Source organism: Ctenopharyngodon idella, chromosome 20 (genome assembly GCF_019924925.1).
Source record: "Ctenopharyngodon idella isolate HZGC_01 chromosome 20, HZGC01, whole genome shotgun sequence".
In the NCBI taxonomy this organism is placed as follows: Eukaryota; Metazoa; Chordata; class Actinopteri; order Cypriniformes; family Xenocyprididae; genus Ctenopharyngodon; species Ctenopharyngodon idella.
Genome location: NC_067239.1, coordinates 25,955,004 through 25,965,468, shown reverse-complemented (window position 1 = coordinate 25,965,468; position 10,465 = coordinate 25,955,004). Strand labels below are relative to the sequence as shown.

Here is a 10,465-nt window from a genome sequence, read left to right as displayed (position 1 = left end):
TTTGTGTTATTTCTTGGTGTCATACTGTGTTTTAATTATATTTAGACATTGACTGATAGGCCTATGAGAATTTGGCACTAGTAAATAAAGTAAATAATATATAATTTATGTATAAATTTAATGTATACAATGTATTATAATTTATATAGTCTAAATAAATGTATATAATGTTTTCTATTTTAATACATTTTAAAAATGTAATGTAATTCTGCGATGGCTGAATTTTCAGCAGTCACTCTCTTCAGTGTCACATGATCCTTCAGAAATCATTCTGAAATCATCAAATTTGGTGCTCAAATAACATTTCTTCTTATTATTAACAATGTTGAACAAAACCTTTGGGATGGGGTGAAACGGGAGATTCGCCAACAAATCTGCAGCAACTGCGTGATGTCAATAAAATTCCAAAATCTCTGAGGAATGTTTGCAGCACCTTTTTGAATCTACATATACTGTATGACATGAAGAATTAAGGCAATTCTGAAAAGGTGGTCCAACCCTGTACTAGCAAGGTGTACCTAATAAGGTGTGCAGTGAGTATGTATAAATTATATAATATTTTGATAAGACAATTTTACACATTTGAATGCATTTTTTATTAAATCCTGTGGAGTTCTGCCCTCTGAACTTTTTTATTATTATTATTATTATTCATCTATAATTAACATTTCTCTCAGACTTTTTAAGTCAGTTTGTGGTGAAAAAATCAGTGTTTTACAGATTAAGAAGGTTTTTTTTTTTTTTTTTTTTTTTTAATTTCTGTAGATATTACTATTAAACTTATTACCATGATGCTAAGGTATTCTAGGTTGCTAGGGTGTTGCTATGCAGTTTTTAAGGGTTTTTTTTTTTTGTGTAGTTGTTGTGTGGTACCACCAGGGCCTTAACCACCAGCTACAGAGGGGGACAAATTGTCCCCCCCATAACTGAAATTCGTGCACTGCTCAGCTGAACTCCGTTACGCGGTTTAAAAGTTATTTTTTTTAGTCGGTCTAACAGCGCTTGTCAGTGTTATTATTGAAATGGCCAATCAAATTAAAGTAGGCGGGGTTTAACGTTTGCAGAATCAGATCGTGCCGTGAATTCCAGCACGAAGCATCGATTTAACGTTGAAAGACAGCGAGGTAAGATGTAAATAGAGAGAAATTTAACACGTCAACTGTTTTGCGATAGAAATGTTAAAAGACCGACAGTAACATCCAGTGATGACTTTTTTCTCAAATATAGCCGTTTTGAATTGAAAATATGCATTTGTGATTCATGTAATTTCCTGAGTGTGACGAGACAAGAAACTTTTTACGTTTTCGACAAATATTATTTATAAATAGTTAAAAAATGATTATTTCCCCAACAAGAATTAGACCTAGAATTTCCTTCACTGTTCTGTTTCTTTATGCTTTATTAAAAAAGTTGGTCACAATGTTCAAGACATGGTTACGGCCTTGGGTACTGCTAATAAGTATGAAGGGCAATGAGCAAGGCACAATGTAATTTTGGGAAATTGTGCAATTCCCTTACAAAATCAGGGTGGTTGGAAAAGGGAGGGGAGACTTTCTTTAGTGAAAGCAGGAAGCACACCCAACTGCGGCTTTCCTGTGATATCATGCCTGAATGGCATTTCTTCCCTTATTAATCCATATGAAGGCATCAGTAGGGTTTCAAACTTTATTGAATCTCAAGCTGATTGTTCTCATGTCTTTGTGAAGAACAGGCCAGCGTCTCTGCAGCCAATGGCCTTTCACTTTGGGCATGACATCAGTGTCAACCGATACCCATGCTAGACTCTCCCTGATTTTATGCTTTTGATTGCAGAAAGGCATTCTGACAAAGAATGGAAATGCAACAAAGTCTTCATTAGACCTTCAGAGATGGTGCCTAGATGACTAAATACAACGTGCAATAAAGCAAGGCTGAGCACAAAGGAATCTGTCTGACACAGAATGTATCTTTTAAGGAATGTTGAAAGAAGGAAAGTCTTCAAAAGTCTAGTTTGAATGAACTTTGAATATAAAGCAGTATGTACTAGTGATTAAATGGTACCAAAATGAATATTTATGTAATATAAAACAGTGGTTTTCAATTGGTGGGTTGCAAATCCAAAATTTGACCCATTCCCTTATCTTTGGTTGTCTTTTGTCCAGTCAAACTGGTATTTTGCGCCAATGCAGTTCATGGTAATATTAGTATACTGTTTTTTGTGTTTGATTGGGGAAAATTTTGTCTTGATTTTGTATAATACACAATTTCGATGTTTTGTTGGGTTGCCACTTGATGTCCGATGTAAAATAATGGTGTTGAGGTCCACTAATTTTTTGCATTTAAACTATATGAAAAATTCTAAAAATATATTTAACAGTTTTGCTGTGTGTTGACGTCTCAGATGTGATACACCACCATTTTAACTGTAAACGCAACTAGACAAGGGCATGACCTCTCTGATCATAGCAGAGCTGTGGGTCACAGTGATGTTGGCTTATTCCACATGGTCAGATCTGCAGTCACCCATCACCACCTCCAGTGGTCATCTAGAGTTGAAGGCTACGCTGATATGAAGAGGCAGTTTTACTCATTACACTCTCTTATTTTATTACTTGGCAGCCCGTTCTCATCCAGAGACTGCAATCAATGTAATTCCTTTTAGTAAGTCACAAAAATTTGGTTGTACCCCTCAAATGCAACATGATTAGCAGTATCATCTATATATACGATGTTTATGACTCCAGTGTCATTGTCTTGTTAAAGAATGAAGAGGTTCATTGTGAGTTTTACAGTGTATTATTGTTTAATCACATATAGGATCGTCAGATGACTCATGGAGCAAATATAAAGCGAAGGTATATTGCATGCTCCTATTTGTAAGCCACATGTAATGTGAATCCACAGTTGTAGCACAATACTGCCATCATCTGGTGAAGTAGACAATAATCATGCAAGTTATTATACAGCAAGATGAATTATTTGCAGTCTGTTCTTGATATATCCAAAGGCTGTGGCTCATTATGTAACTAAGACACTGATCTCGGATTTATTGCGTACAGCATGACATCATAATGTCACCGGATGTACAAAACTGAGTTTATTGACCAATTTTCCTGTACCAATTTGTTTTTCTTTTCAGTTGACACGTATCCTATGTACTATAAGGGTCTGTGGCATTTAAGAATTGAATTGAGAATGGTTTTTCAATAACATTTATTATTATTATTATTATTATTAAATATTTTATTTCATTAATATTTTAATATTATTATTACCAATATTGGATGCATTTACTTTCATTTTATAGACCATGTAATTTTACTGAAAGTTACTGAGTCAAGCATCAATTTAATAATAATAATAATAATAATTATTATTATTATTATTATTATTATTATTATTATTTGTTCAGTTCAATTCACATTTATTTGTATAGAGCTTTTCACAATACATATCGTTTCAAAGCAGCTTTACAGATTTGGGGCCTTATAGGTCAGCAGCAATACTTTGTAATCAATATGGAACTTTATAGGTAACCAATGTAGAGGTGATAAAAATATCTAATATTTTTTTGACGTGGTAAGAACTCTAGCAGCTGCATTTTGGACTAACTGTATCTTGTTGAATGGGGATGCAGGACAGCCAGCTAGTAGTGCATTACAATAATCCATTCTAGAGGTCATGAACACATGAACTAGCTTTTCTGCATCATAAAACCAATAACAAGTTCTGCAGCTTAGCCATGTTTCTGAGGTGGAAGAAGGCTGTTTTTGTAACATGAAAAATTATTTTTGAAAGACAACTTGCTGTCTAATGTAACACCCAGGTCTTTAACTAAAGTAACAGTACATCCTGAGATGCAAATTGTATTCTAAGAGATTCTGTGTAGAGGTTTTTTGTCCAATTTAATGTCTGAATTTAATAGAATCCATCCCCATCCAATATTTTATATTTTTAACACACAATTTGGATAATTTAGAGATTTCTTCTGGTCATGATGAAATGTAAAACTGAAAATAGCAGAGGGCCTAAAACAGACCCTTGCGGCACTCCATAATTTACTGACATTAACTTAGATAATTCCCTGTTTAAATAAACAAAATGGTAATGGTCGGATAGGTACAATATAAACAACCTTAATGCCTGTCCCTGAATACCAGTGTAAATTTGTAATCAATCTAAGAGTATGTCATGATCTATAGCGTCGAACGCAGCATTAAGATCAAGTAAAACTAGTTTTGAGATGCAGCCTTGGTCAGAAGCTAGAAGTAAATCATTTGTGATTTTAACGAACACAGTTTCTGTGCTGTGATGGGGCCTGAATCCTGACTGAAATTTTTCATAGAGATCATTCTTTTGCAAAAGAAGCACAACTGAGCAGACACAACTTTTTCTAGTATTTTAGACATAAATGGAAGATTTGAAAAGGCTCTGTAATTTGCCAATTCAATGTAAAACAATGTAAAGCAAGTTAAAACAATGTAATGGACATTTTTTTTTAGCTGTATAGCAAAATTAAAATCTGGGTTAATTGTTAATATAATGCTAGAAATGTGTTTAATCAGTGTCTCTAAATTAGTCTACATTAAATATTTAATTATGAATGTTTTGTCAGAAAACTTGTGTTGGACTAATGAAATGATACATTTCTTTGAATTGCAGTTCTCTAAATTCCTCTTCCTGTCTTTCCAGTTCATCATCCTGTGGGACATAAACATCTTGAAGTCTGAATTTTGCCCAATGCTGGTATATAGCTTATTTATAAAGGTGAATTCATTAAGGTGATAATTATTTTGTATTGAATACCACACAAAAGACTAAAGCCACACTGGGGAAATAAACTCCACATGCATGCAATAATTAAACATGACATTATTTGTCAACATATAATGGGCGTTTTGGATCAAGACCAGGTTTTTACAGTCTATTTATCACAAGTGTATAATTGAACTCGTCTCACCATACAACGCTGTGTATGTCTGCCCAGATGTCACCATTAGGAGGAACAGCTCATGCCACTGCTAAGAGGCAGATGACCATCTGGTGTGTAATTTATGACGGGTTATGCCAGGAGTCATGGCCCAGCCAGAACTGTAATGTATTGCCCCTCAAATTATCATCATACACAAATGCTTAGTATACACGATACTAGTAACACAAGTGCAATTCAAGCCATTTAAAGCACTGGATAAACAAAGGCAAAATATTTCAGGGCTAGTCATTCTGCTTCCATCAAGTGCATCAGTTTACACATCCACTTTCTCATAGCTCAGGAACCCTGTTTCTGGAGGCACACCAAAACACAACACATTTTCAAACTCATTCTAATCAAACACACCTGATTCAACCAATCAGCCAGTTAGAAGAGACTCCAAAGCTGTGTTCGAAATCGCCCCCTGTACCCTCATTCACACTTGAAGGAGTGAATGAAAACGAGTGAATTCAGACACTGAATAGCTGCCGCTTTTTTGTGCTGGCTGCTTAATAATCATTTGTAACTTGCAAACTGGCAGCTCCAGTAGTAATGAAAAGATTTCTGTCATGGAAACTAGCATCTATAAACCTTAATTAAACAATTTAAAAATCAATTAAAAAGCCACATTGGACCAGCGGTTTGGAAAATACATGGATGAGTCAGCTTTGGGCGCCATCATCTGGCAAGACACAGGAATTAATTCGGCACAACCCTAACAGTGCATTATGGGATTGAATGAGTGCACTTGATAATGTCCACTATATGGTTTCAAAGGCCACTACAAATGGCTGGCCCCTCAAATAGTTAAGGGTATAGGGGGTGATTTAGGACACAGCCCGAAATGAATGGGTCAGATAAGGGGGACATCCAAAATGTGCACTGTTAATGTGACTCCAGGAACAGGGTTGGGGAACATTGTCATAGCTGAGGCCTACAATAGTTCATATAATAAGCAGTTATGTGCAAATGTTTGTTATCAACTTAATTAAAAGAGGATTCCAATTAGTATGAGGGTGAACTGTTGTTGAATCATTGTTTGTGTTACGGGGAATTACTGACTGAGGGCACATGCTCTCACCATCTGGCCTGCATGAGATAAGCTCTTGGACATTGCCTTGATATGTAGCATTTAATAGTTGCACCAGTGGTTTTCTCCATGTCTGCCTGTGTTACAGAGATTCTCAAAGGATTTCTTGAAAAAATTTGAAGCATTATCGGCCTAACTGCACTAAATACTAAAAATACTATGGATTCTTGTTCTAAATGTGTTGGATGATACTACTTTAATTTCAAATACCATTTCACATTTAACCTTGTATTGACCTTCAGTGTTGCAGTGGTTTCTATGAATTAAATTATTTTGAACAAATGGGTTTATACAAGATCAATAATCCTTTTAGAGTAAAATTTAAATTATTCACTAATGTGAAAATCCAGATTTTGCCTTTCATTTTTTTATCATCTATTAAAAAAAAATATTTTGATTTTTTTTACCCATTATTTTCATTGAAAGCTGCTCCGTATATATCATGTACACTGATGGTGATGTGACAAGGTCCTAGTTGTACACCGTCACTACTGGTATTTATGAACAACAGCAGAACTGATATTTTTTATGTTATTTAAAGTACATTATGATAAATACATAGATTGTCACTTATAGGCTACTTGCAACATTTCAGCCATAAATTAATTATAAATGTTGGCTAAATTATGTTCAGGACCTGTCTAGCGATGTTTATGCTTAAATATAATTACGTGTATTGAGTTGGCTCATAAGATTTATGTTTCACGCTTCAGTGTTTAAAGGGTTAGTTCACCCAAAAATGAAAATTCAGTCATTAATTACTCACCCTCATGTAGTTCCACACCCGTAAGACCTTCGTTCATCTTTGGAACACAAACTAACAGTTGATGGGCCCCACTGACTTCCGTTGTATTTTTTCCCATACTATGGAAGTCAGTGGGGCCAATCAACTGTTTGGTTACCCATATCTTATTTTGTGTTCAGCATAAGAAAGAAATTCATACAGGTCAAATACATACTGATCAGTGCCCTGACTACTGAACTAGGGAGCTTATTGAGACGCACCCGAGGAGAATTCACCCGTGTTAAAGTCTTGTTGTTGGGAGATATTAACTTTTTTAAATCACCTGTTAGTTACGAGCTTTTTAGAGAATTATTTGCATTAGATGCTGTGTTCTTTGAGATAAACATTGTATAATGCTAAAACCTCATCATTCAATCGTTCAAGCACTGTGAAACATTGCATTGTCTTTTTCAAATAGTGACATAACCCCTTATCTACTTCATGAACGGCATCAAGCCAGTCCAAAGAAAGGCAAAAAAATGGCCGCAGACCCATTTTAAGTGACAGCTGCTCTTCTGCAACAAAGGTAATTTCAAATGCAAGCAGGTCCATTCATTTGATTTCCTCCACATCTCCCAGAGTGCTGAATGTAATTATCATCCCTCCATCTACCGTCCCTAGGGAGCCCTTCCCCCTCCATGCTCAGCTGTGACCGTCCCCCGGCCCTTCGGCCCTCCCCCCACCTGAACATGTGACATTATCCTGTCCCGCCTGCCTGTCCCCACCCACCAGCACCTAGCCAGCTGTATGACTTTCATAATTTCAACACAATGTCTGATCCAGAATCAGCCACCACTGACTCTCATTTTACTCTCTGTTTATCAATCATGTGATTGACCTGATATTTTAATGTTAAGCATGTTTTTGAGATGTTTTAAATGTCTCTCAAAGGTTCAAATTATGAGAATATATATACTCAGTATTTATATATCTATCAACTGATCTCCGTGGCAATGAATAAACCAGGAGGGAAATAGATTAAATATCAAATATTCCTTTTAAAAGCAGATATTAGAAAATATGCAGCCTAAAAGAAAAGTGTATGATAATGGCGTCCAGAGGTATGACTTAATTAAAAGACTTAATTTGCATTCATATTTTAAGGATAATTCATCAGAATCCATAAAAACAGCTTTATTACTGAGATTTTCATTATGAAATCATAGCCAGCGGACAGAATCAGTCCACTCAGAATAGAAAGAGACTGCATCATCACAGATGGTGCTTGAGGGCTTTGATTGTGCTCAGTCAAGTACTTTCCTGTAAGTGTGTGTGCATGCTTTTGTTTGAGCATATGTGGATGTACGTGTCCTCAGTGGTGTGTGCATTTCAATTTAACATGTGTTTGTATGCATGTGTTTTAGACCGACTGAGTGCTTTGCAGGCCTACGGATAGCCTAAAGGCTCGACTTCTGTTTCTGAATATGTGGTTTATTATTCAGAGGGTTAATATGATTTGATTCACTGCTTTGGCTGCAGCTAGTTTAACCTGTTCAATTCTGCTTGCAACTGCATTTGTTTATTTTATGGCATCACAACAAACACCTACTTAGCCTGCATCTAGTTTGAATTCAAACTGCATTGACCCATAGGCAATACCTCTTAAAGGGTTAGTTCACCCAAAAATGAAAATTAATTACTCATTATCATTAATTACTCACCCTCATGTCGTTCCAAACCCGTAAGACCTTCGTTCATCTTTGGAACACAAATTAATATATTTTTGATGAAATCTGAAAGCTTTCTGATCTCCCTATACTCAGCAATGTCATAACATATTTAGGGTACGTTTACATGACAAAGATATGCTTAAAACGGAGAAGTTTTCCTTTTCAGTTTTCCATGTACAGACGACACCATTGTCAAAATGATCCCTATTCACACGGATCCGCGAAAACGACTAAAAATGCTGTATTCTGCTGTCAGGCCATTAGATGGCGATGAAACACTATATAGACTGAACATATAATACGCATGTGCATGACTTCATAGTTTTCACAGATTTGCATTTTTGTTGTTTACACAGAGACCGTTTTCAAAAACTTGCACTTTGTAATCTGTTTTCAAAAGTTTGTGTTTTCAGGCACCCAAAACGCTGTTGTCGTGTAAATGAATGGCCAAAATGCATTAAAAAGTTTTATGTTTTTAGTTGAAAACGGTGTCGCGTAAATAGCACCTTAAAGGCCCGGAAAGGTAGAAAAGACATCGTTAAAATAGTTAATGTGACTACAGTGGTTCAACCTTAATGTTATGAAGCGACGAGAATACTTTTTGTGCGCAAAACCAAAACAAAAATAGCAAATTTATTCAATAATTTCTTCTCTTTCCTGTTAGTCTCCTACACTGTTGACGTTGTAAACAGAGCAGTGCTTCCAGGTTCCATGTCAAAACGTTCCTTGCCACTGTCACCTTTGGCTTGGTTAGTTGGGGACTCAATATTTAGCAATATTATTGATTTGACTGTACTGACTCTATTGGATGAGAACTGAACTGAGCAGGACAATTACATCACTGTTTTCTACAGAGCTGCTTTGTAGCAGAACTCATTTCATATTTGATGAACTTTACACAGTAATTAAATGAAACTGAATTAACACTAAACTGACCAATGATACTAAACTGAACAATGATACTATATATTTTTTTCTTTTTAAAGCTTCTTTATAGGAGAATTGAAGTTTGTTTGCATCACTGAAACATTGTTTTCCTGTTTATACTTGTAAAGCTGCTTTGAAACGATCTGTATTGTATAAATATAAATAAATGTAACGTGACTTGACTAACCTGACTTTAGTCACATCAGCAGTTTAGTGATGGTTTGAATAATAATAATAATTAATACATTATTATCATTATTTTTAATTGTTTTTTATTCATAATAAAAAATAACAATTTATATTATTATTATTATTATTTGTTTTTGTTGTCATTAAAGGGTTAGTTCACCCAAAAATGAAAATTCTGTCATTAATTACTCACCCTCATTTCATTCCAAACCTGTAAGACCTTCGTTCAACACAAATTAAGATATTTTTGATAAAATCCAATGGCTCAGTGAGGTCTCCATTGCCAGCAGGATAATTAACACTTTCAGATGCCCAGAAAGCTACTAAAGACATATTTAAAATAGTTCATGTGACTACAGTGGTTCAATCTTAATGTTATGAAGTGACGAGAATACTTTTTGTGAGCCAAAAAAACAAAATAACGACTTTGTTCAACAATATCTAGTGATGGGTGATTTCAAAACACTGCTTCATGAAGCTTCGAAGCTTTACAAATCTTTTATGTATCAAACTGCCAAAGTCACGTGAACCATTGAAATTTTGAAACATTTTGAAACACTTATGACTTAACGAATCCACGTTTACTGAAATCATGTGATTTTGGCAGTTTGATACACGCTCCGAACCACTGATTCAAAACAAAACATTCGTAAAGCTTCGAAGCTTCATGAAGCAATGTTTCGAAAATCACCCATCACTAGATATTGTTGAATAAAGTCGTTATTTTGTTTTTTTGCGTGCAAATAGTATTCTTGTCGAACTGTTTTAAATATGTATTTAGTAGCTTTCTGGGCATTGAAAGTGTTAATTATCTTGAGGGCAATGCAGGCCTCACTGAGCCATCGGATTTCATC

The 10,465-nt window shown here is 35.2% G+C and overlaps 1 long non-coding RNA gene across 2 annotated transcripts; it reads left to right on the top strand.

Moving 5' to 3' along the window:
* The first annotated feature begins 3,396 nt into the window (after window positions 1–3,396).
* On the top strand, window positions 3,397–9,604 carry LOC127502834 (uncharacterized). 2 transcript variants are annotated; one of them, XR_007926941.1, is made up of 3 exons: window positions 3,397–4,746; window positions 4,967–7,351; window positions 7,447–9,604. It is a non-coding gene; the product is annotated as an uncharacterized LOC127502834 (long non-coding RNA). The 2 variants fall into 2 exon arrangements; XR_007926940.1 differs by having other exon boundaries at window positions 3,397–7,351.
* Window positions 9,605–10,465: the final 861 nt, after the last annotated feature.